Genomic DNA, 27,564 nt, shown 5'->3' with positions numbered 1-27,564 from the left:
CTATGTGTTTATCTCTAAGTGTATCAAAGCTTTTAAGAATGTATCTACTTTCAGTCATTGCTTTTGTTTGGCTACATGAAGCAATCACCAACTCTTAAGTGCAGGAATTCTCTTTTAAATATCGCACAATGCATGTTAGCTTCTACTCAAGCCTTGAGAGGCAACCCTGTGTCTCTCTGATTGAGACGTGAAACCAGAGCTGTCTTTATTCCCTCCCCTTTCTGCATTCCCAAAGGGATGCCTGCCGTGTGCTTCTCTAAAGATACACATACACACCAAACACAGTTCCCTTGGGACAGCTGGAGGCATTTTGTTGTGTCCAGCTATACAAGATCTCCATTCCACTTCTGGTTAGATCCAGAGGTGTTTAACATTTTTTTGAACAGTGGTATTGCTCTGGTGTGTTATTCCAACCAAAAAAAATCTTCATATAAATTTCAATTCACTGTTTGATTTATGTATCTTTTATCTTTTTTTTCACAAACTTCTCAGTTGTATTGGCAGACTGGTCAAACACTTGCATCTGCAGCTTTATCAAGCTGTCCAGAAGTGAGGAAAAGAGATGCCTAACCTTCTCATAAGCCCAGAGAAATAGAAGCACAACATTTGGCAGTTGGACAGACTCCCTACTGCACCTGTGCCTGTTCAGGCAGCTCAGTGTTTAGCTGAGGCTGCCTGCTGCCCCAGGGACAATGAGAGAGGGTGGAAGGATGAACCGAGGATTTGAGAAGAAGACTTGGACACTGTTTTCCACCCTCCGTGCCAGCACTACGGGTCGAGTGGACCAAATGTCTGCTCCCTGGCACTAACAGACAGCTGTTTGGTAAGCTGCCTTTGGGCCAGCTCCACAAAAACATACAGTATATCAATGAATGTGAAGAGGAACGTTTTGTCTTACATATCCATCAACTCTTTTTCTCTTGACTTTAAAAGAGACAGTGTAAAATGATGGGTTGTACAAAGGAAGGCTTAATTCAATTTATGGCCCTAGATAGTTGTATAAACTATGTAAAAAAGCATAAAGTATAATAAACTGTAACTGTTATTTGCATGTGTTTTGGAAAAGTATATCCATATACATCATCTGGCTTTACACTTCAGTGCATGCTGCTGCGGCTTCCGGTCCTCATCACACTCATTCCCCAATGTTGTCATTACAACATTACAAGCATCGAAATTTTGAGAGAGACTGTCCCTCCAGGTGCCAAACACCCTCTTACTCTACCCTCAAATATTTGAGAAAGCTGGTGATCACACCTGTTCCCGCTTCATCTTTGGATGTGGTAGTCACGATGAAGGGAATAGCACTGAATGTGTTATCTGCTTAGGAGCTGTGATGCTGTGTTTCTATGGCAACCCTCCACCCGATGTTACAGTCATTTTCATTTTGCTGTTTTTTGTGTTTTTTCCCTACTGCCTATTCTACAAAACAGTCTGGGTCCTGATAAAAGGACAAAAACAAGAATGAACTGTAGAAATCAAGCCTATAATTGAGCCAAATCAAGTAAAAAAAAAGTCTAATAATAAAAAATCAACTCTCTGATTCAGGCACCTGATATTGTTCTGTAAATGTAGCCTATAATTTTTCCAAGTTTTTTTATTTAGTTGTTAGAAACAACAATGACTTTGATAATGGTTATGGGCTCTTCAATACTTGTGTTTAGAGCACATTATTCACAAAGCAAAATTTATTACACAAATCCATTCTCCTATGACTAACAGCTATGTTTACCTAATTATGCACAAAACAGACATTCATCAGGGTGGCATTTGTTTATGCCCATGTTTTATCTTGAATAAATGAATAAAAGAGCTGGTGGTAAGACAGTAACACCCTCCCTATGGAGCACAAGGCCCTGAAGGTGACAAATTATTGCTCTGATCAATGCAACACATTATTGATTTCCTAATGACAATCTCCCTTTATATGATGATCTGCTTGTCTATATCATTATTGCAACAAGTGGCATTAATGAGCTCTGATGTTCCTGTTATCTTGACCCACATATACTTTTAATCTTTAGCACCTTTGAATTTTGCACCTTAATGCACAGCAAGCTCTCACGCCCAAAAAGGGAGATTCCATGCATGATGTTCCATTAACTTAATTCGATCATTAAATGTGGAAAAAAAAATAACAACAGCAAAAGGCAAAAGTATATGTAGTATCATATGCATGGTTACAGAAAAGGAAGACTTGTTAGTGTGGAATCTGTGGAAGAATGATAAACTTGCTGACATTCCATACAGGGGGGATATGTTGAGCAGCAGAAGGAGAGTCAAGATGAGATGGGACATAAAAAAATTGTACACTATGCATATCACTTTCCTTCACTTCCCTTCAGGCTCTGGGGGCTTTGCAAAAGAGAAGTGAAGGAGAAAGAAAAAGTGGATGAGAGTTAGAGATGTGAGTCTGGCCAAACTCTGAGGCTACAGAGGGCTGAGGGGGCGCCTGGGTGCAGACAATTACCATACAAACTCCTCTTTTTTTTGTTCGTTATAACTCCACCATTGCATGGAAACACAGATACAGAGATACTGAGGATGTAAAACACTGAGTAATGGAGACATGAGGATTAAAGAAAAGAAAGAGAGCAACACAGAAGGGAGGCTGATGGGAAAAGGTAAAGTGGAGGAAAGGAAAAAAGGGGTGAGGCTGGCAAATGAGTGCATAAAAGAGTTGTAATTAGCCTAACGAAAGCAGAGAGTGACAGATAGAAGAAAATAGGAGTGTTGAGGGGAGGAGGAAAATTTTGGTCCCAAGAGCTAGTTTGTGCACCAAAATAGATTGAAGGAGAAACAGAGCGTACATGGACAATGGAAGGTCAGAGATACAAATGTAAAAAGAGACAGAAAACAGAAAGTGGGAACTGTATGAGAGTTATAGGGCTTATGGGCCTTGAGAAATAACTGAGGGGAGATGGCAACACAAAGAAAAGGTGGAGCTGATGAAGATGGAGACAGGGTGGGGAGAGTGGTCTTTAATCAAAATGTTTTTCAATTAATTTTACAATTAAGGCGCTGCTCATTAGCTTTGGCACACACAAGAGATGGCACTGCAGTGCTACGCATGTCATTAATATAATGATGACAGATTGGTTGTCCTATGGGACTGCTTTGCTCTGAGGCAGTTGGGTCCTCCAAACATCATCACCTGACAGGCATGACATCACCTAACCTCACTCAATATGGCTGCCAGTGGTACTAGGAACTTAACCACTGAACAACAGCTACTGCTCACCTAGTTGGATACCCCCCCCCCCTTTTTTTATCATGCAAACTAAAATATACATCTAAAAAAGCAGTAAATAAGAAAAAATGGGAATAAAGCCCACACTTTTAGGGAAAAGTGTTCAAGGTTCACATGTGTTATAGAATCATACTGCTTTTTGTCCTCCAGACAATCAATCAACTGAGGACCATGGATTGTGCACATAAATTCACACACACATACCACACACTCTGCTGGAGCCTTACTCTCTTATACACTGTTGTCATGGAAACCCCATTAAGGGAGGACAGTCAGGCAACAACTCTGGTAAAATCAGCCTGTCTCTCTTTTACCTCTCTCTCACTCGTTCTTTCACACATATACACACACCATCCTTTTCTTTCTCTGCCAGCCATTTCTATTTGTCTCCCTCCATTACTCTCTCTTCCTCACCCATTGTCCTTCCCCTCTTCTCCTTGCACCACCCTTGACGCACCTCTGTCCATGTCCCTCCATTACTAAACTGTCTTTTCCTCTTCTTCTGCCTTCATGCCTTCCATTTCTTATGGTTAATGTAAATATTCCATCTTGCCTATCAAACCTTCAGTGTGTTTACATCTAACTTTTGCTTGGTCATCATCTATGGACATCCCTGTCAGTCTCTCTTTTACTTTTTTTCTCTTTCACCTAACCAGCTTTAAAGTCATAGAATAAATTTGTGATTGAGGCAGCACCTTTCTTTTTGTGCCCTCTCCAATTAAAGGGGAGATTTACAGGGAAGCCAGTCAGAGGGCACCCTTGGAGGACAGCTTTAATAAGGGCTCTGTGCTGCACAACGCTTTTTTCCATGTTCTCTCACCTTCTTTTTTAAGAGTATGCCTTGCCATTTAGCACTTGCAGGGACAGGAGACAGGAGAAATGGGTCACATGATAACCTCTCCCTAACAGGAGCATTAGCGACCCAAACAGTAGAAGCAAACCAACCAAAAATGATCAATGTTGAGTATCTGGGACCACAATACACTTAAAATACTCAACTAAAAACCTTCAAGTTCATGAACTGTGACTGAGCTGCCACATTTGTTCCAGCAGCCATCACATTTATTTAGTTTACTAACTGTTCTGGACCCACTTAAAAGTTTTACAATTTCATTAAGTTGATGACAGGCCCTAACAAGTGATGGCTTGTTGTTTCTATGCCCAGTTCAGATCATAGAAACACCACCATCCTCCCTTACTTATTGCTGTAAGCGCTTGTCTCCCTGGGCCACTTGTTTACCTCAAGTTAGAGCATCAAGCTGTATCCCTCAAAATTCTTGATCCACTCCAAGCCACTTGATGAGCCAGATAACACAGTATGGTGGAGAGCATACACTGAATCCCCCCCAGAGAAATAACCTGCAGATATGAGTATATATGGGAGGAAAGCAGCAGGCCTCTGGGCTAGCAGTTCTCCTGCATGATGGGAGTGAAAACTAAAGGAAGAGAAAATGAGAATTTGAAACACTACTGGGAAAGCCAGGAAAGCATATGCCTCAAAAAAATGAAAGGATGGAAAGAGCAATTGGACGGGTAAATTTTATTAAAGGAGGTAGAAAAAGAAAACAAGCAAGAGAGAAAGTGGGTGGAAGGATGTTTGGTGATGAAAGTAGAGAAGGAGAAACCAAAAAAAAAAGAATCTGTCTCTACTTTACATGAATGTTTCCTGGGAGAGACATACCTTAAGCTCTCTCACAGAAAGATTTTTCTAAAGTCTCATGATAATTTGTAAGTTCAGAAAAGTTCAGATGCATTTATGTTCTTAATAGTCTTTATATGTATTATATACTGACAGAGCTTGTGCCTAATTATAACACTGAGATGTCCTTGCTTTAGTTTGCTTTTACTCCTGTAGTAAGCTTGTGGTTGTGCTCAGCCTTTGGTGAGATGGAGGGTGGGTAGTGGACACAAAGATGATGGAAAACTAAAAGTAGGTTTTATATTTAGCTCCACATACAATCATTTGGGAGACCACTGAACATTCAAAAGCACTGCTTAATACTACCGGTGCGTACTATTCATATGCACAAAGTAGTTGACTCCGGGCACAGATACGGTGTTCAGGCCAGCAGCAGCTACAGCATGAGAATTGCCTCTCAAAATGGAGGGGAGCAGAGTGCTCTGTGTTGCAGCATGGCTGTTATGAATATTTGAAGCAGCCATATCACTAGGCTCCTGGTTGTTGCTCGAGGGGGAAACATGGACGCGGGAATAGAGTGGTTGGCAGTAAAGAGAGGCCGAGTTGGAGCTGAGGGGGGTGGGGGGTGGCAGGCAGTGGCAGAGGCAGCGGCCCATCCTGAGGCTGGCAGCAGGCAGCTCAGTGAATGAAAGCAGGGCAGGTCATGTGTGGGTGGGGAGGCGGGACTCTCCTGCTGCTGAGACAGATGCCACGGTTGTTAGGCTTAATTTCTTCTGCCAAGCACCACCCAGCACTGGCCAAAAACAAACTCAAATGCTTGTGGCCAGTGTGAGTGTCTGTATGTGACTGTGTGTGTGTCACTAGAGAAGGAGCACTGTTTGATTCGGTATCAGGCTCTAACAGAAGCACACACAAGCAGAGTGGTAATCGTTTACTGTTCAATTCCGACCACCTTCTTCCTCTGTTTTCTGAGTCGCTTTCTTAGTCCTATCTCCATTTCTCACCATCAATCTTCCTGACTGTTTCTACTCTGTCTTTCTCTCTCCATCTTTACTCCATCTTTTCTTCTGCAGCAAAGCAGGCTCCCGCTGCAGTGAAAATAAATAAATAAATAAAAATCAACTGACTGGATAGGGGCACAGAGACTGGGAAAAAGAAACACAAGTGGAAGATAAAGAAAGAGTGGTGTGGTCTTCAGCTCAGTGTTGCATTATTGTCTTCGGTTGATCTGATCTGAGCAGATTACAGGAATGCAATACTCACAAATCAACGTTCTGCCTCTTGAGACTCACACCCTGTCAGTCGAATGCATACACACCACACAAATGTGAATGCTCACACACAGGCGCACAGCCTAACTTGAGTTGACACCTGCACCTGTGGCCCATCTAGTGTTTCTATAATCACTACTCTTTTTACTTAATGCTGCATCTACCTCCAACTGTTGTGTGCTCCTTGTCAAGAGACAATGCCCATGCAGCAAGACGTAATTACCTCTTAGCTAATAAGTTGTCAAATTAATCCAGCAGTTGAAAAAGACAAACTCTAAAAGCTCAATTCATTCTGCTCATTTTCATTTTTTCTTTGCACTCCTTTCTTGTCTTTCCTCAGCCCATCTGGGCTCAATTATGATAGGATGTGGTCAAAGCTTAAGCCAAGGCCACTGTGATATTTTTTGCCACTTTACTTACACAATAATTCAAAAATTGATTATGTCCCTGGTAAACATAAAGAAAAAGACAGCAGGGAAATCAGAAAATAAAACACAAAACATTATTCATCTGAAACCCCTAATGCCACTCAGGAAACAAACACACACACACACTTCTCAACTCCCAAGGACAAATGCATCATACATACATTCTTATACAGCTAAGGACAAATTCAAGGCATCGCTTAAGCTTTCAAACCATGCTTTACTTACACACAAACACATACACAACCACCACCACCACCACATTCATTTCATGTACTGCACAGCAGGTCTAGGATGCCGATCCATAAACATTGATTCACACTTCAACAGTTCTTATTCATTTATCTATTTACTCATTCATTCACTTATAAGTTTCATGTCAAAGAAGTTTCAGCTGCTGTGGCTGACGTCTGATAATTGATTGACTGGAGCAGTATTTTTATTCTTATTTATTTTTAACTTATTGGACACAAAAATGTATTCTACTTCTTGTAGAAAAGCTTACTTTTTCTAGCATCAATCAAAAACAGTCACCATCTCCTGCTGTATAATGTACTGAGATACTGATATTTTTCAGTCTGAGAGATGCCAGTGTAAGACTTTCTTTAATAAATCTAAGCAAAACTCTGGAACAATGGAAATACAAAGCCTTAAAAAGTTTTTTTTTTTTGTATCACATGCACATCACATGACAAGTTCTACGATTGCCACCACACAAACAATTGAAATCTCCCTCTATTACACACACACACACAGTGTTAAAAGCACAACCCAAGCTAGTCATGCCGTCTGGGTGGTAGACAGGCGACAATGGTGAAAATTAAATTCTATTTAGAGCTAATTCCATTTCCAACCTCTGCTGCGTCTCAGTGCTATTGTGACGGTCAAAGAAATCTGTCCCAACTGCTCCATTGCGGGAATTGATGGTGAAACACGATGCAGCATAAATAATGAAGCTTGATCACCAAGAGACATACCCTAAAAGAGACTACAACAGGGTCAAACAGGACCGCTGAAGCCAAAGATGGCAAAGAGGAGGTGAGAGAGACAGGCAAGCAGCAAAAAAGTGAAAGGCTGGTAGAAAAGAAGCGACAGTGAACAATGTTTGTGCATTCATGCCATGCAAATTCTTCTGACATTTCATGGGCAGTATTGTTTTGCTGCTAACGTTACACGAGGGTGAGTTGGGGTTAAGTGTACCACAGGCTGTACGGGACAGACAACAGCAGCATCATAAATGTCCGCACATAAACCCACTACCACTGTCAAAAACACACACACACAAACACACATTAACAAGTGAATATATCATTCTTGGAATTGAAAGTAAATTAGTCAATGGAATTCTTAAAAAAGCAGATATGAATCCTCTTTTTATTCTCTATCAACAGCTCCTTTTTAATAAAGCAATAAGATTATTTTTTGCTCCTTGTCTTATGACAGTAAATATACTTATCTATTACAAAACAAAAAACAGCTCCTTTTTTAACAAGTACAAGGTAAAAGGTATGGACAATTTTTAAGAGTTCAGTCTGAAGTAATATTATTACTCTGAATTTTGTCAATGAGTGATAACATGAGGCAAGGATAGAAGACCTTCCCTGAAAAATGTCACAAGATAAACCTACTTGCTATAATTGCACAGTTTAGGAAATGAGGTATTCAAATAGAGAAGTTTTTATGTGCTAAAGAGACTAGAGAGAAGATACATCCAAAATGATGCAGAAAAGACAACATACTGACACACAGAAATAAATATGCAAACACCATCCACCTACTTTTCCTATTTACATTAATTTCACATCCAACACAAAATTCACATCCAATTTTACCGTCAGTTCACGTCCAAGCTGGCACTTAGATTTAGCCACTTGTGCATGCAGTTTGTATTCACAGGTCAGTGTGGTTAAAGCTGACACTTTCTGTCAACACACCCATCACTAACCCTCATTACTCACTCACTTAGTCTCCTCCATCATGCCTCACTCATTCATTTGCCGGCTCACTCACATGTGCACCATGCCCACACAATCTGCATGCACATGCAAAACTACACAGTGATCACCCACTCGTTTGCTTCACAGTTTGTTCATTTGTTCAGGCCTTCAGTTGCTTACAATATTCTTAGTCATTAATTTGACATTTTTTGACTGACCCATCCGCTTGTGTTCTCATCTGACCCTCTGATTTTTGCCACCACTCCTTAGTCACACGTGTGCTCTTTCATCCTTGAGTTCCCTCAACTTGCTTTTTGATAACCATTACACACTTTATTTTTCAGTTTCTTCCTTTTTTGCTTATTTCTGTCACACACATTTTCTCCTGTTTATACCACCCACTAATTAACCCTTTGGTTGACACCGTCCCTCACTTCTCTGTTCGCCCTCCATAACTCTCTCCGGCCAAGACGGCTGTCTCCCTCTCTGTATAGATTGTTTCCATTCCAATAGACGATTTAAGAGCTCCTTTAAGTGCTAATCAGGTTGTCATCCGTGCAGCCAAAATCAGAGGCTTGATAAATAAAAGCTTGTTTCTGTTGGCTACCCGCTCACTGTGTTTAAATAGGTGACACTGGAGTGCATTCTAAGCACACCAGATCGATGCCAGAACCCCTGGGGTCCCATGAAACAGCGAACAGAGACAAAGCTTAGCGCTCAATAATAACGCAAGGGTAGGCTGCTTGCCCCCTGTTTTGAGAGGATGTCTCACTTGGCCAATACTTCATTCTCTCACTTTTTTGTTGTTGTCTCCTCATCACGACAGGCAATTTCAACCCAACAGTTATCCAAATTGCTAACTGGTGGTAAACAAAGAGACCTAAACCCTTTATTTTTCCACATTACACAGAAGATTAAGCTGTTGTGCTGATGGAATCAGCAACCATTCTCATCTTCTCTTCCTAACCAGCACACATTTTACTTTCCATTTATCCCATCACATCCCACTACAGCCAGGTTGTTACTAATCTCTCTTTTGCAGTAAAAGTACTTGCCATCACCTGAAACAGCTTCTCACTTTACCAAACCATCATCCACCAGGCATGCCATGTCACCAAAGCTTGCACTACAGCATTCACCACATCAGCAAACACACACTAACACTGACCCATGCATCCAAACACAATGCCCTTTTAACTCTCTTCAGCACTCTTTCTCATCTCACCTTCTGCCCACTTACAGTTCTTTTCATGAAAGCTCTACAACTTGCAATGACAGTATAAAGGTCCATTGCTTCCTCTGTGGCTCTTTTCCCTCACTTTGATTTTCTGTCCATCAAGGGGGCGTGGATTAGTGCTCTCTTGTTTATCTGCTCGTCAGTTTTATCTATCTATCACTAAGCCATCCACAGTGCGGCAGCGGCCTCAGCACTGCATTAATCCCCTATCAGCCAGCCAGCCATCCATCACCCTGCTGTCTATAATGTCAGATCCATCATCTGCCCATCTGTCTCACACTGCCCATCCTTTGAGTTGATCTCCTCGGAGAGCCCCACCAGCAAGTCACAGAGGGTGGAAGGAACAGCCAGGCAGGAGGAAATTAGAGGAAAGTGCAAAAAACACAAAAGAGGGGAGAGACTAAGTGAAGATTATACATCTCTCTTCCTTCCTTCTCCCTCACTCAGCCAGTATCCTGCTGAAAGCACTCTCTTCATGTCAATACATGCTTATTAGATGTTGTATTTGTTTCCTCGTAATTTGTTTGTTTTCTTCGCTTGCTAATTCTACCCAGTGGGAAAAGAGCCAGTGGTGGGAGAGATCGCTGCAAGGGACGAGGGTCATAAATCCCATATAAAACCTTGATGTTGTGAGAAACCCAGCCCCCCCTCCCTCTCCAGCATGTTGGAGCAAAGAAGGGATATTGTTTAAAGCCTCGGGCTTTAAAACAACTCAATATCTGGGTTCATCTGGGGTCATTTGTATTTCCATCCATATCTGCTTGCATCAAAAGGTGAGTGAGGGTGGGCACATGAGTAGGGAGAAGGTGAGTGTAGGCCAAATGTAAGTACATTGGCAGAGGAAGAGAAGTCTTCACAGGTGCATGTAAGAGCAGGGTGCAGGGGCAAGAGAGTGTAAACAGGAACATATTAGAAGCATCAGTGAGTACATAGACATTAAGGTCTGTAAACTGCAAATGGTAGTCAAGTAAACAGGTATGTATGAGGGCTGTGAACCATAATTATTTAGACTAGCTAAAATAGTCTTTGAGACCAGTGCAAATTGCTTAAAGATTAAAAGATAAAAAACAGAAATGCATTTAGTGTTCATCCATTCCAAATATTATTACAAAGAATCCACATCCAACTTTTTTGAAAGGGGAGGTTAAAAATTAAACATATAAGTTACAAAAAAAATACATTTAGGTAACTTTATCTGAAACGGTTAGTCAAAAAAACATTATAACCTATTTAGTGCAACAAACCACCCACATCGGATTATACACAGTTTGCAGCTAGTCCTACTGTTCAAATGATTTATATGATGTAAAGCAGTAAAGCAAAACAGATCAAGGAAATTGAACAAACTTTGTATCAGTTTTTTTGTGATGAGTACAGAGCCACACAACAGGCTCTGTCACTTCAAGCTAAAACACAAAAGCCAGTTTGCAGTCGCCAACAACAAATGTGTTTTCCTATCTTTTTCTTGATTTTTCGACAATAGTTAAGTGTTTGTTTTGTGCAAAAAGACACTGCTGTTGTGGGAGAAAAAAGGTTAATAGTATTGTTATGTTCATGTGTGCAGAGTGAAGAGAGATTAAGAGTTTTGTTATTGCCAGGAGAACACTGTACCAAAACAGTCTTGATAACAAGGAGTGTTGTGTGAAATGTTATCACTCCACCCGGACAGCTGGACCAAGCTGATCTAGTGAGAATGTCCGGGATACTTTCCAGAACTCTTAGGAAAGTTTAGAAATAGGTGTCAGATGATTATGTAAGTCATGGAATGATCAGGATTGGGTGGAATTCTCACATATACACCAATGCAATGACTGTCTTTAAAAATGTTCCGTCAGAATCCGACTGTGGGATTTTTGAGAATGTGTGAGTACTTGACTTTCTCTGAAATGAATCCCCCGTGTTGGCTGGAGAAGAGAAATCTGTGTCTGCCTCATTATTTCTTTATAATACTTTGCGTCTGCTGAACCTCCCCTTCACACTGTACAAAAAATTTTAAAATAAAATGTTTAAACCAGCGTATATTGCAAAAATTGTTTTTTAATTGATAAAGTTTCTGTTGTTATTTTTTTACATGGTTGAGTTTTCTCACAATTAATACGTTTCTGCTGTCTTGACTTTGCTTCTAGAATTTATAAAAGCTTGAAAGATCTTGTGAAGCACACAGAAAAACAGTGCTACAGTGGTGCTGACCATTAATAATTTATAACTGATAATCTTCTTGTTTTTAAATCTAATAATGTTGCAGAGTTGTGCTATATCTAAGGTTGTGTCATAACATTCACAGGTTTTATTTATTTATTTCTTATCCCAACTTTTGGGCATTTTGAACTTTCATCTACATGCAAAGACTACAGTATTTCATGCTACTAAATTATCAAGCAATTTTGGAAAATTAGAATGAATCAATGACTCTGAAAGCAATGATGACATGTAGAGGTGAAAAAACTAATAAAAATGTCTGAAACAAGAACAACGAAAAGCTTAGAATTTTTGCAAATGTTTTCTTTTGGAGCAACCAGAATTCTCAGAAGAATGTGTTTTATTTGGAAGGTTTTTATACCCTGACCTCATTTCAGTTGTAAGCAAATAGAACAAAAAATAAACTCAACTTTCCTTCGGTGTCTGATGCATTTAACTTGACTGCTAGACTCTCCAGTCCCCTTGATCTGACTTTTTGGCCTGTTAAAATGGGAAAACGTTCTTTTTGTGACAGTTTTAAAAAATGCTGTGAAACGATATGCCTGTAAGTGGCTATTTTCATGTTCATGTTCAGCTGTGTCCTAAAACACAAATCAATTTAATACTCCTTGTGACAGTTTAATGTCACAGCATTTTTTTGTAAACAGAACAATTGCCATATTGTACATGGACACACCAGTGCCCAACTGTGGTTTAGCAACTTTGAAGGTCCTTTATTAGTGTGAAGTTTAAACTTTTATCCAAGCAAATGCTCCTCAACTAGAAGCAGTTGAATCAGAAGAGACAGCTGTCAAAATGTATCCATATTCATTTTGAGTTAGTTCTAATTAGAAAACGTCTCTCCCTCTTTTTGCCCAATTTTGCAGATACTGCTCAATAACCACGCTCCACTCTTACATTATACAACAAGCAATTACAGCACTTGTAGCTGGTACAAAGTGACAACTCAAGTGACACTCATTCATGCACAGTCACCATGCATGCACATAATGTCATTACAATGTATCTTTGTGTACATTTGTGCATGCATGCAGGCTTATGTGTGTTTTAATGTTGAACATTTATTTGCTGAGACTGCATGGGATTTTTCATTTTAGAACACACAGTAGCAGAATTGTATGTGCAAAAAATAAGAGGTATAAATTCTAATTTCAGCAATTCCAATAACTGGGTGACAGGTTTGGACCATAACAGATGTGCAACCAGTAAAGCAAATACACAGAAAGAGATAGATACACAAATAAAAACACCTGCACAGTCTCATAAACACATGCCTACCATTTTTAGCAAGCACTGAATTAATCAGCTCTTAGACAAATAGCTGAATAAATACTGAAGATAAGCAGATCAATATTGTAAACTCAATTCATTTGAGTTCACAGAGATGTCAAATTCCACATAGTTCCATAGCACACTGATTAAACTGGCACCACATTAATTCAGTAAATCAATAAAACCAATCTGTCAAATAAATCAAGTCGCATGGATGACTGCAGCCAATTGGAGGGCAAGAACACATTAAAATTCCCTTGCTCCAACTGCATATCTATGTCAAGCAGGCAGCACACTGATTTGCTGTGTGGATTCCACAATTTGTTGAATGAAAATGATTAATCCAAGAAACAATAACCAGGGTGCCAAGAAGCCACATGGTAATTCTATAATGATCAAAGTCTCAATTAAATCCTCTCCCATTCTGCTCACTAAAAGCCTCTGTGGCAGCAGAAAATGTGCACGCATATTTTTGGTGGGCAATTTATGATGTGGTTGGTGTCTTCTGATTTTTCTTGGAACTGCGAGGGGACTGAATTAAGTTGGTTTTAGGTGTGCTTTGTGGTCAAATGACATTATAACTTGGAGTTCATGTTTTTACACTGATAGCACTAAAGGAGTGTGTGAAAAGTAATCATTTTTAGATTATAAGCACATTTATTTTGAAGAAAAATGTGCTAGTGTATTCTGTAATGTGGCTTTTCCCATCCACCATCTATTTAGGCTTTCATGGTTATTAAGACAATTTTTAAACATTCTACTTTTTAAACTTGAAAAGCACTTAAAAGATAAAAAAATTCTACAGGGTTTCAAATTTAAAGAAACCATATATCTACAGAAGGTTAGGTAAACGCAATAGATAATTTATGCAGCAATTACCTATCAGTTACTGTCAAAACACTAAGTCAGTGAAAATAGCTGCCTGTTTTAACTAAAAAAACAAAAAGAATTGTCCATTTACTGTAGTGAGATGGGATATGAAAGCATTCCTATTTCTACATTGGAAGAAAAAAATTTATAATTCCTATCTCTTTAGCTCCCCAACACTGCATGGTACACTGTATGTACCATGCAGTGTTGTATAATATTAACGAAAGGAGTGTGCATTGTTTAACAGCTAAAAACTGAGTGGATTTTATCTAGTTGTCGGAAACACATCAAATAAATGCAAAAAGGTTTAAATCACCTTTATACAGTTACATTATGTCATTGTTTATAGTTTGTTCTAAGCTGACAGGTGTAAATGATAAATTACACAATTGCTTTTCATAACCAATACCACACTGACTTGATTTCATCAAGCAAATATTAAGATTTTTCTACCAGACTCTGGTCCCTAATCTGCTTCTCCCTCATGACGGAGCTTATTGTGCTGTGTAGCGCAGAACACAGATTCATTTGATGCATTTGCTGCACAAGTACCAAGGCTGACATTAGGAGAATGATACTGTGGACTGAATAAAATAACAGCAGCAAAGGGCTAATGTGTTGTTACATTCATTTACTTATGTGCACCGTGTTAGAGAGGTGATTCTATGATATGGTATGTGTGAGTGGTATTTTCCTGTGGCCTGTGTCCATATGAGCAGAGGAGCAGAGGGCATGAGGATTTGAGAGGTGCAGCACTGTGTAGTCTCAGGTGAGATGTGCAAAGTCCCAACATAATTATAATCCTTAATTAATCCAACCCGGATGTGCTCTTTCTTTTTCTCTCTTCAAGTTTATTGCTTACAGTATTTATGGACTTCTTCCATGATAGTGCACCTCCTCCTTGTCTAATCTGGCATCTGTCTACTTTATACAGAATGCTCTAGGTGTTTTTTGCAGCTGTTTACGAATATACGTGCTCTTTTCCACCTCTTGCTTGGAACTCCATATCCCCTCCCCTCCTCCTCCTCCTCTACCTCATCTCTCTTTTTTCTGTCTGCATCCTTATAACTCCCATCTTGGCAAAGAAGAAAACAAGCAGCTTCTTTTGGTCCCACACCTCTTCTCACACCTCACAGCATGGAACAAAAGATGCACAAACACAAACATGCACACACCAGTCCAACACCATATACTCCAAGGAGGTGCTGCTGACACAAATTTGAACCCACTGGAGCCATCCTCGGCGGGATGACACAGGTGAGTTTCAGGTCAACATCGCTGTTTATAGACACATCTCCAAGTCTACTGCCTGACCAGATATGCTGATAGACAAAAAGTAATTAAATAATTGAGTCCGGGGCTCTGTAACAGGCATATAGAAAGATTGTACAAGTAGAGGTGTAATAAAGAAACATTTTTGTCCTGAAGCAGCTGATGAAAAGTCTGCACATAGCTCTAAGCTGGAGGTAATGAGGATAAAGGTGTCAGTATTGACACTGGTAAAATGAGAGCACCAGGTGTAAGGAGAAGTGATGGCTACCGCTGCCATTAACACTCAGCCTCCTGCTCTGTCCATTTTGGACGAGCCAATTAGAGGGGTTCATTCACCACTCCCGTCTGCACCCTCAATCACGCTATCAGAAAAACATAAGGATTGATTGGGCAAGCTATTAGGTCAATTGATCCCTGCTTCCTTTCATCTGTGTGCTCCTCCCTTTTTAGATGGACAGGTTGAATGTGGAAAGCAGTTCCAATTACCTGAAGACAGAGCTTTAGGTTCCTTCTCCTCATCTTTTTCTTTATGCAAAGTACCTTTTACTCTCCCTTCCACCCCTTACAGAGTTCACTACCTGTAAAATAGTTTTAAAAGTTTTTCAGTTGTTGCTCATTTCCCATGAATATTTTAGTTGTCTGCATGATTGCATTTATTGTCAATTTATGGAGACTGGAATTATCTCATGGATTTAAAAGCACCGTGCCATCACACACCTTTTCTTGAAACTGCCATAAGAGATTTCCTAAAATGCCATACAACCTCCTCAGCAAGATTACACTGATTTGTGATCATTATCCTTTAAGTGCCTTAAAAGTCCAATCTTGCCATTGGGGCTTGAAAACCTCTTAAATACATGTTAAAAATGAAGATGGGCAAACAAAGCGAGCTGGTAACTGGATTTTCAAGTTGCTTTTATAACATTAATAAAAAATGAGACAGGCTCAAGTAGGTTATCAAAGCAAACCATTAAAAACACCCTCAAAGATAACTGGTTAACAGATTTGTTCCACATAGACTTTCTCTGCTGTGCCTATAATACAAAGACCAAGAGATCATTTTGTAAAGTAAAATGTAGACTTTTATGATTTGATTGTTAAATCTACAATGAGAATTTTTGAAAACTACCACAGTCCCATTTTCCTGAAAACTCTGTGTAAAACTGAATGAAATGGTGGCGAGGCTGATTGGGCACATTGATTGAGCATAGCTGCATCTTTTCACTGCTGTACACCAAGTTGTCTCTCAGTCAATAGACACAACCCAAATACAGCCGGCACTCAATCCAGTGTGTTGCTACATGGGCCAATCCAGTTAATTTAACACCCACTCCATTTATGAAAAAGAGTCCTCATCGATTTTTTTCTGTGCATGTGCTCTTGTTGCCCCTGTTCATTTTCGCCATCCCGGCGCCTACACACGCTCAAGGTTGGCAGCATTGAATTGAATTAGCATGTGGTAGAGTTCCTGTAAAACTGTCTTCAAAAAACCCACACCTTCAGACCTTCTCCGAAAGCAACGGAGACCACAGAGCTGATAAGCTACAGATACAGACTTCTGCATGAGTGGATGACTACATTAACATAGGAATCTACAGCACAAAGGCTATGAGCTGCAAAATGGGCGTGCATTGGCCATTGCTTTTACACCTCATTGCCACAGAAAAGACAGTTTCTGCTAGGTGTCCAGACCTCTCCGTTCTGCTACTGCACTCTCTTCTCTTCGTCCTTCTATTTTTTTTCCTCTTCTTAGTCTTTTATTTCCAACCCATTACATATTTGTGCTACCAACATGCAATCTAGCATTTAAAGGGAAAACAGCCAACACATTACAAATAGCCTTGGTAAACATAATTGGGTATTTTTGATTGCAATAATGAGTCCAGCAGTGGCTGTTAAAAACCATTTCCAGTGTGTTTTGTTAGTGGTGGTAAAACAGAGAATCACAATAACTGTCATTATAATCATAATGGCTTTTCAGTAAGGACGAGTCTTATCATACTGGTGACAACTACAGAACCGCCAGTGCCAGGTAAACAATGCTGCCAACAAAGAGAAGGAGTGAGGAAAAGCTACCGGGCACAACACAATAACAAGCTTTTGGGTCAGTCGGAAAAAAAAAGAAAAAGAAAGAAAGAAAAACTTCCCGGCAGAGACAGAGCATTTTGACATTACAAAAAAGGGCACAAAAGATCGCTCTATGCCCAGGCACTAGAGATATTCAGGTACACACTATCTCATGGGATATTACAAAAATAGTCATGCGACCCACCACTGCCACTTTTTTCACTGCATACCTCCGCCCAAATGAGATGGAATAGGCTGAATCGACCTCTCTAATCACAAACTGCAATGATACCACAACAGACATTTGAGGGATTTTGTGTGCTATGTAGAAATTAGATTAGGAATAAAGGTCAAAAATACCCACTGAGGTACAATTCAATCTTGCAAAGGTTTGTTTTTCAATAATACTCTTCAGTTATGATGAATCTATATGGACCATGGGCATGATAACTCACTATGGACTATAATATAATACAGGCAGACTGGCATGCCAGGCTTGTAGATCTAATCGGATATTAAATCTGGAAACCTTTCATCATCAAAAGGCAACTGGAGATTAAGTCAACAAACAGAATATACTGTAGTGTGGCTGCAGAAATCCTCTGTTCGGTACTGTTACAAAATATCCCCTAATCAGCCCGTCCAGGAGAATGGAGATAATATAAAGGCAGAATGTGTATGTAGTAGAGGGTGTGTGGATGTTAAGATCACATCTTATAAACTTGAATGAACTAATATTTGCTGATGAGTATGTGCAAAAAAAAAAAGTTGAACTGAAATCACTCCATGCAAAACGTTTGCAGGCTTGAGTAATTGACGATTTTCATGTTGTGTAATATTTTCTGGAAGAAATTGCTGTTTTTCATCATGCGCAGGCAGTATTTATTTGCCAAATCAGATTTACCAAAGCGCAATTTTTTTGTACAAATTCTTTATTTTTGTCATTTCTAAAATTTTCTTTTTTAATGAAGACTGAAACGATAACATTTTAACTGCTTGGTGATTGGAGGGACAAAATAAAAATTTATTTTAAAAGTACGATATACAGATTTCATGAACTCACAAAATCATGAATTACCTTTTCTCCTCATCTTTGATATCATTTGCTTACTACAGCCAGCTCTAACCCTTATGAAGCTACAAAATACCACACATTCACGAATCAAAATCACAAATCTTTACGTAGAATTAAAAACCAACAATTTTCTGGCTTGTGGTATTCAATACATGTTGCTATGGTCAACAGCAATGGAGTAAAGAAGCACATTTTGAGTGTCAAAATGGTACTGAAATAATTTTACGTTTAAGTGAATGGTAACATTTTAGAACAAGCACAGATATGCAGAGAGTGTAAAACTTTATAGGTGTCCTTCTGACACTCATATCAGCGCCTTGTCTCTCTGCTTATTTTCTGTTACCTAAGTAATTTTGTCTGCCTTGTCAAAAAGCAGTAGGGGGCACATAAATATTCCATTAAAAAGAAAGCAACAAAATGAAAAGTAAAATGCAACAAAGAGTATTTGTGTGTCCCTTTTTGCTTCCATGTGTGCATTTTACACACATAGTACTGTACGTGAATATACATCTGCACTGAGAACGTATTTCCTAAGACTAAACAATGAAAAATCTAAATAGTTGTTTTTTATGTGTACAAAGGTCATCTGAAAGGTTTCGAGTACAGCATTTTTCCCCAAATGGCTCTTTTTGTATACAAGTCATTATTAAATCCTGACTACAACTCTGAAGAGCCTCCAAACACACCCACTAAAATAAATCAAATTATGATTAGTAACTTGTAAGATATCTGATGATCATTAATGCCATGTTAATATATGACAATTATTCAACCGCTGAAAGGCGAGAATAATTTTTCTGATGGTGATGTGACACACAGACAAGGGGGAAATAAATCCTTCTGTCTTCCTGGGGAGTGTGTTTGGCAGTAAACCAATTCCAAGCCTGCCTTCTTGAATGCCCAGATAACACAATCAGACAGTTGCAATATTGCTGTTTTACCACCTGAAGAATTTGAATTTCATTCAGCCCCTTCAGAATAGCAGACATGCCAATTTTTTCCCCAAAATTGGCAGGACAAACACAATGCACCCCAGTGAAATGAGGAAAAAAAGCCTTATAGGCTGAAAATAACTGTTTTCAGAGTCTGTGCAATTTTATCATGATGGCACACAAAGACAAATGTTCAATTTCATAACCACCACACAATACAGGTAGTTGTTGCCTTTTTATTACGCATTTATTATTAAATTGGGAATTAGTTCAGCATAGTAATATTCTAATGGCGACTCAGTTTTCATAATATGAACCCAAAATGAATATGGAGTCACCTTTGATCAAATTTAGATGTATTAGGATGTTTCTCCAGGCGTGGTTTTAATTTTGTGGAGAAGAGATATGAAGAATGAAGCTATCAAAATGGCTTTTTTTTTGGACACATATTCTCTATTTTTGATTTCAGAAAAGTTTGAAGGCTTTAAATACTTCTGGGGCTTTTTTCAGAAAGGTCTGCTCTCTGAAAAGAAGCCAGCCTACAGGTAATGATTTGTAGAGGTGCCGAATTATTGGTGTGGGATTGAACACAGCAGTTCACTGTGGGACTGTACACTTCGCTCTGCTGCGTTTATTCCTCTAAAGCTCAATGAGATGCTTAATTTCTTTCTCTATCTGAAGGATCCTGTGCTCTCATAAAAATAAATTGAGATAATAAAACGACAAGTGTGCAGATTTTTTTTTTCTTTTTTTAAATCTAGTTTTACCATCCCGGATATTTCAATCTTTTCTTTTTCTGATATGGATGAAGGAGTTTATCAGTAATAATTAGAGCTACTGCAGGAATAATCCGCATGTGTTTTGGTCAGCAGCGTCTTTAGGACAGGCTGACTGTCCTTTCTAATCCTAAAAAACTATATATTTCAATAGAATCGTCAAAATCGTGTTTCAGTGCCGATGCGCAATGAATGGGCTCACAAGCGACTTTATTCCTATTTTGGACATCCAGTGCGCATTTTAAATACGAAGCGAGTGCAGTCGACGCGCAAAAAGCATGAACTCCATAACTGTCAAACCATAAATTATTAAATAAATAAATGGGATTACACGCCTGAACACCTCACGGAGGCTGATAGGGGACACATGGTCGGTTGGTGCAGAGTTCGTGTTGTTATTGTCGCTGTTGGTACAACATAATGCAGGCTATGAAAGAGCGCATAAAATTAAAAAATAAAAAACTGTCGCTCGGTCTTACCTCGATTCCTCCAATCTCCTTCTCCTTTGCTGCTCAGTGTGTCTCATTCATTCTCGTTTCCCTCCTCAATCGTCTCCTTTTCTTCCCCTTCGGTTTTCACTCGTTTTCTCCTTTCTGGTGCCGTCTTCATGCGGATGCATAAGAATTAAAAATTTAACAGGCTGTTATCTTACAGTCAAACCGAAAAGAAAAAAAAATACAGAAAACAAAAAGGATCCACCTGACTAAAAAATACGACAAAAGCAGTGGCGGAAAATCCTTAAGGACAGGACCAATTGTGACGAAAAAGCGCCCGTCTGGGCATCAGGATAAATAACAGCGACGACGCCATCGTCCTGGTTGGAAACAACGATGACAGTTACAAGTTACAGCAACACTGACGACGACTGAAATGTTAAACTACAGAGGAGCATTCACTAAACCGAAGTAGTAACCGTGCTGTCCGTCCGTGGCTGGTTACAAGGTGTGCGTGTGAGCAAACGTGCCACCCTCGCAAAATGTCTGCATGCAATGCAAATCAGACTCTTCAGCGTCTGATGTGCGTCTCTTCATGCTTTTTCTCCAAACTGTCCACTCGTCACCTGTCTCTGGCTCGACGGTTTGAGATCACCCGTTTAAATTAGGGTACTACACGGGTCATATGCGGTTGTCTTGTGCGTCCTGACGCACAGAGCAGCTCACTGGTCTCTTTCCCCTCTTTTGTCAGCAGGCAGCGCACGCTCTCATCAGGACCGTTCACATGGTATGTTCAACCTCAGCAGGTCTACGTGAGGCCTATTACAAATATGACATTATGTCTTGTATTTCACTGAACTAAAAGCGTAAAGATGATTTCGAAACAGCTTCTCAGTCAAAGTTGAAGCCTGATGCGCCACCATTACCTGTTTACAAGTTAAAAAGTAGGGTTTTTTTGTTTGTTTTTGTCACGTGGTTTGTCAAGTTGCTCAGGAACAGAACGCAAAACGCCTATATTATCGGTGACAATTTTACTAATGCTTTCTCATTACTTTTGCACGTCTCTCCTCAAAAATAAATAATTAACAACTGCAATTTTAAATGAAATGTAGTCTGTACTCTAACGCAACAAGTTGGTTTTGCAGCGTCATATTCAACATTTCACTTTGTTTCCTAAAAAGTATCCATACCATAAAAAATAACATTATTTTCCTTGTGCCTGCACCAAATATGGAAAAGCTGGAAGCTATTAAGCTTGATACAAAGACGGAGTGCAATACTCAGAGTCTGAGGGTTCATTTCTGTGAGCAGAGAAAAATTGTTTTACCAAATCCAATCATTTTTGTACTGCAGACTCTGTGAATTAAGAAGTCAGAAATCAGCCAGTTTACTACAGTTAGGGAGTCATCTAATTGCAATCATTTAACAACAGTTAATTGTAATTAGACCTGCAGATTCTCCAGCATATAACATGAATTTACATCTAACTGGCTTCCTTAGTTTTATTTTACCTGCTATATGTAGTGTTTCACTTCAGAAGCACACTTGCTAATGAAGTGCTATGAAATACTGCAGATAACATTTCAGGCTAATGTCAAAGGGCTCCCACTAAGAATGAGCAATGTCTTAAACACCACAGTTTTCTGCGCTCTCCACTGTCACAGGTGGATTTTTCAAAAGATCATTTTTCTGTTTCCTCCCAAAGAGACACGAGTGGTTGAAAAATCAAGACAGATTGCTGCACTCTGCTGAAGTAGTGGCATAAGTTCAGCTGATCTCCAGGATGTTTTACAGGTGAGATCAACACAATATAGTCATTTGCGTAGTAAAACACTGCAAACAAACTAAAACTCTACTTTAAAACATGATTCAGCTTTGTGCCAAATGGAAGACAAGTGAGTTATGAAAGTTGGAATTTCTTGTACTGGACATGTTTCTTTTCAGCCTGTCGAACAACTTTCTAAGTTGTTAGTTTTCTCACTTACAGAAGCAGCGTTTGTCTTATTTTGTGCTAAAATGAAATGACAATTTAGATTGATGCTATGGCTCAAATTCACTAATAAGTCAGTCAGCTTGCTGCATTTGTTGGTAAAGTAAAGCTAATATTGTTTTGTTTGTTTTGTTTTTTCTAAAAACAAAGTGCAGATACATTAAATTATCCACAAACTGCAAATAACATAAAATTACACAAGAAAAATTCTAAAAATTTATGAAACTGCATGTCCTAAGTTCTTATTTCACCATTTGTTATTCCTTGTATCACATTATATATTTCTATATGCTGCCATACTTAAAGTATTTATAACATCAGTTGACATCAGCATTATGGCACAAAAAAGATTACAAAAGTGAGTAGTTTAAGTGTAAAGAATTATACTGTTTTAACCTGCAGTGATGCATACAGATGGAGAACATTATGAATACATGTAGTACAAGATGTTTTATTGCAACATATAACAAATATGAACCAGTTAAAGCAAAACTATGCAATTTCTGACTGAGGTAAATGTAAAATGGATTGAATTAGCAACAAAAAAGTGTGTGGTTTCAGTCAGTAGTAGGATTTAGTAATGTAGGCTTTTATGAGATGTGTGTGTGTGTGTCCAGTAGTTTATGAAAATAAATTGAAGCTAAATTATTCAAACTAGCTTCAGATAGGTGTTACTGAGAATGAGATGAACCTGCAGACTTAAAGAGTCATCTCTGTAATGTTTTACTGTTGCCTCACACTTCCAGACAATCACAACAAGAAGTTGATGTAGATGTTCCACATATCACATATGGAGTCTTTCAGAGAACCCGCTTTTGTGCTGATGTCCTACACCAACTGATGAATAAAAAAATGTAAGTAGTTATTGTCCAGTAACCTCTGTTTAGGAAAGTTTCCTCAGTCTCACTTCGAGGTGAATTTCTGCTTTGAATCTGTGTAAACATTTAAGAGCACAGTTTTAGTGTTACATGGTTTAAATCTGTAAGTTTAAGTCAATACAAATGATTTGTTTAAAAATTTCATTTCAAATCAGCGTAATGATCATTTTGAATGAATCCAGACAGTCTTTTGTCTCCAGGTGAACAAAGGGTAAGCTACGCTGCCAGATGAAATTATTTAACTTCCATATCACATGCAATTATTGCACCAGTGCGCAGAGCATGTTGCAGTTTTTCTTTCCACTCTGAAAATGATTTTGTCAGTTTCTATTATGATAGGTAATGTTATGTTCTACTGAATAGGTCCTACATGCCTTTGCCACTTGGCCCTCTGTCACGCAGCAGCTACTCTGTTTTACTGCTCGCAAATTTAGCCAATTGACCTTCATGGCTGTCTTAGTCATGGTGTCAATAAACAGGTAGCATAATGGCATAATGTAGTTTGTGCTGCATGCAGTTCTCACAATCTACTGATATTTCTTTTTAGTATCAGAGGTAATTCAAGCAAAATCAAAGTGCACTCTTAACAAACTTCATCACTCACTGGACACTCTGGACCATAAATAAATAAAATTTGAACTGATTTTAAACCTTCTAGTCATGTAAAGTCAGAGGAGTTGTTCATCGTTGCCCTGGTCTCTTAGCAACAACAGCAGTGACTACAAATGAGCTCATTGGCCTACTAAACATGAGCATGGAAGCTTTGCAAACACTGCACCCTCACTATTTAAAATGCTTTACTCACAAAGAGGCATATCAAATAAGCTTAAAAGTAAATAAACTTCAATAATGATTTCTTATTAGAAAGAATTGTTTGAAAGCGGATACTGCATTTTTACTTATAACTTTCTCATTGTCTGAAGAAGTTATAATAAACAGATTAATTTACAAAGCAGCAGATACCTAAGTTCAGCTGTTTTCAAAAAGAAAATAGAATTCCTTTTCAAGGCACTACATCATAATTACTTTCCTGCTTTTGCTAAAATAAAAAGATTGTGTGTTTAAAATAGTCTGTGTAGTCTTGTCCTGTGAATGAAGAACTAAATAAAATTATTCGGCATTAACCATGACATGAAAATTGCAGACGCAGATAAATGCCTTTTTGTTCATTTGTGTTTCAAGTTGCATTTATATTCTGAGTACACCGATGTCCTGCATGATAAGGCAGAGTTGATCAACAAAGCATCGGTGGGCTTGGTTGGCTGAATATTTCTTTTCCTCTGAAATGGAAAATGGATTCATACAGCTGGCTTATTCTAATTTGTTCTAGCTCATGTTTGATTAATGCCATTTTTTTCTAGTCAGAGCAGCTCATGTTTATGCGGCATCATTATTCACGTTACACCTTACCATATTTGTAAATAGCTCCAATTTTCAGTTATACAGCTTTTTGTTTCGTACTGATTGACAAATTACCTCCTTTACCACAAAACACAAAACCAAATCTTTCTTTTTTCAAGACTTCTTTTGAATTATATTGCAGAGAATATATGGCAGAATTATATTTGCATGATTTGTAGTTGAGATGCAAATATAATTTCATGTGAAACACCAACTTATACTAAAATTTGGAATGCATTACTTTAAAGTCTATTTGTTTCACACAAAGCAATGAGCCCCATGTGTTAACCCATTACCTGCATGTTCTGCATTTACAGTAGAAGGCCTGTAGGTGTAGATATTAAACACAAAAGCAGAAAAGAGAAACATGCAGCATTCCCAGCTCTGAAATGGGATGAAACCAATATAAGGGGTTAAGAGTACAGCAAAACCAAACAGATATCCTCATTTGGGGCCTGCAAAGTGTTGTTGCAACAAATCTGCTTTTATAGCAACCTGTGACCACCAGAGCGTTCTTCTCGTCACTCTGTCTCCATCACGATGTTCGGAGTAAATGCAAAATTTCAACATTTTCAAAAACCGCATGCATAAAGAAACCCCCACCACTTTACTCCCTTTCTCCCCTTTTCCCTCTCTCTTACTCTTAATCTTTTTTTTTTTCTTTTTTGCCGGCTCCAGCTCCGCTTCTCTCTTTTCATTTTGCAATATGACATAGTCCATTATCTGCTCTTAGTACTAATTGGTGTATTAACGCCATGCTGTGGGTGACACAGTGAGACACAGGAAGAGAGAGCATGTTAGAGAGACAGAAAAAGAGAGAGAAAGGCAGACGCAGGATGAATATGGATGAGGCAGGAGCAGGGTGGGAGAGAGGCTCTCGGGGAAGCAGGCAAACAGTGAGAGAGAGAGAATGGGAGGCCAAGGTAAATCTTTTCAGCTGCACAAGTGGTTAAGAGCAGCACGGCAAAATGACGAGTGAAGGGAAAAAAAGAGTCCATCCTGTAATGGCTTGTTTTGTTTTTTTTTCTGTTGGCCTTCTCTGTATCCCTTTCTATCCTGCTCTCACAGTCACCACTTTCAACCCAATTATCCACTCTCTGCCTGGCGCCACTGGCAGCATATGGAAATGTAAATTACAGGCAAGATTTTTTTTGAAAGATGTGGAAGGTAAGCAGCTCTTGAGGATGGGAAGAGTAGGAGGAAGAAATTGAAGAGATGACAAGCAACTGAAACTGAGTGTCCGTCTTTAGACCCAATAGCTTGTTAGTATTGCTAGAATGCAGTTACCCAAAGTCACCCACTGTAAAAAAAATAAAAATAAAATAGTATACTAAAGGAGATTCACTTACTGCAAGAGATGAAATTGTAAGCAGTTTAAATGTAAAATTCCTAATAATTAACAATAAAGTTTCACATTTATTAATATTGAAACCGTATTTGACTTCTACACTTTAAAACCTTCAGAATAAGCAGTCAGCCACTGCCAAAGTTAGCAATAGTCTACCAGACGTGTTGGCTTCTTTTGAGTCAAAAAATGTAGGTGGAGGCAGCATTTCTGCTTTTTAGATGTTGAAATATAATACTTCTAAGGGAAACTTTGTCAAAGATGCTCACCCTGTTGGGAAAAAGTCCAAAAAGAAAATGTTTTCATGACTGCTACTCGTAATGAAAAAGAAAACTAACTAAATGCACAAAACGCCAACTTCTGAATGTTGGAAAATGTCATTTAAGTCGCTAACAGCTTGTATGTACCATAAGGTGAAGCTTTTCTTGTTACACGCTCTTATAAATGTGCTACATGTTCTTCAGCTGCTAAACAGTCTGTCTCAGCAGACATTGTTTATTTTGTTCAGACAACTGTATGTTTTTTGTTTAAAATTCCAGCAACAATTTTTTAATTACACTGTTGTTGTAATATGTCCTACCTGCAATTCAGTGTAAACATTTAAACAGTCCAGTTTGTGGCTCAGTGTTACTATGAATAGATTAGAGGGGATTTATAAATTGTGTCCTGCTTTTACCTCTTTCTTCTTGGTTAAACTGTTATTCAACTAGATTTTTGCGCTCCAGCACAATAAAAAAAAAAAAAAGATTTGAAACTTGAGGAATTGCCTCTGCAGATTCCTTAACGGTAAACATTTTATCTCCTCACTGAACACAAAGTAACTTGTCAACTGTAGTTGTGGCTTTGGTAATATTAAGACTTTTAGATCCCATTCAGATAATAAAAACAAATAGTTTGTGGTTAGATCACCTCTCGTGTATTGAGGGAGGTAAAATTATGAGTAATTGCATATAAATATTCTGAAATAGCATTTGAAGTGACAATACTGCCAATAAAGTACAATAAAGTGTTTACAGATTTACAACATTCTTTACTACTGAAACTCAGCCAGAAACTCTAAAGTAATTTTGAGGATTTGCATTTTTATGTGGGTGTGAGTGTGGGGTACATGGATGTGTGTGTCGCAGTTCTGGGCTTAAGGTGATCTGCTTTCTCCAGTGTGTACAATTAAACAAAAGAGGAACAATATTTGTATATATTTTTTTTTTTACTTTATTTTTCACAAATAAATAATTCCTTTTAGTGCTTTAAAATCTCACCCTCAGTCTTATAATGTGAGGGTGAACTTAAACAA

At 38.7% G+C, this 27,564-nt stretch overlaps 1 protein-coding gene across 5 annotated transcripts in view; it reads right to left on the bottom strand.

Moving 5' to 3' along the window:
• Nucleotides 1-21,411, bottom strand: part of adgrl1a (adhesion G protein-coupled receptor L1a) — an 85,811-nt gene extending 64,400 nt beyond the window's left edge. For 4 of the 5 annotated variants that reach the window (XM_017425360.3, XM_037978812.1, XM_017425362.3 and 1 more), the window contains exon 1: nucleotides 20,702-21,411. The gene's annotated coding sequence lies outside the window, so the exon portion shown is untranslated. The remainder of the gene's footprint in view (nucleotides 1-20,701) is intronic. The other variant, XM_017425361.3, reaches the window with a different exon arrangement.
• Between the last annotated feature and the right edge of the window lie 6,153 nt (nucleotides 21,412-27,564).

The sequence above is a fragment of the Kryptolebias marmoratus genome, linkage group LG12, assembly GCF_001649575.2.
Source record: "Kryptolebias marmoratus isolate JLee-2015 linkage group LG12, ASM164957v2, whole genome shotgun sequence".
Lineage (NCBI taxonomy): Eukaryota > Metazoa > Chordata > Actinopteri > Cyprinodontiformes > Rivulidae > Kryptolebias > Kryptolebias marmoratus.
Note: the sequence above shows the minus strand (reverse complement) of the source record. Positions and strands in the feature narration are given on the sequence as shown.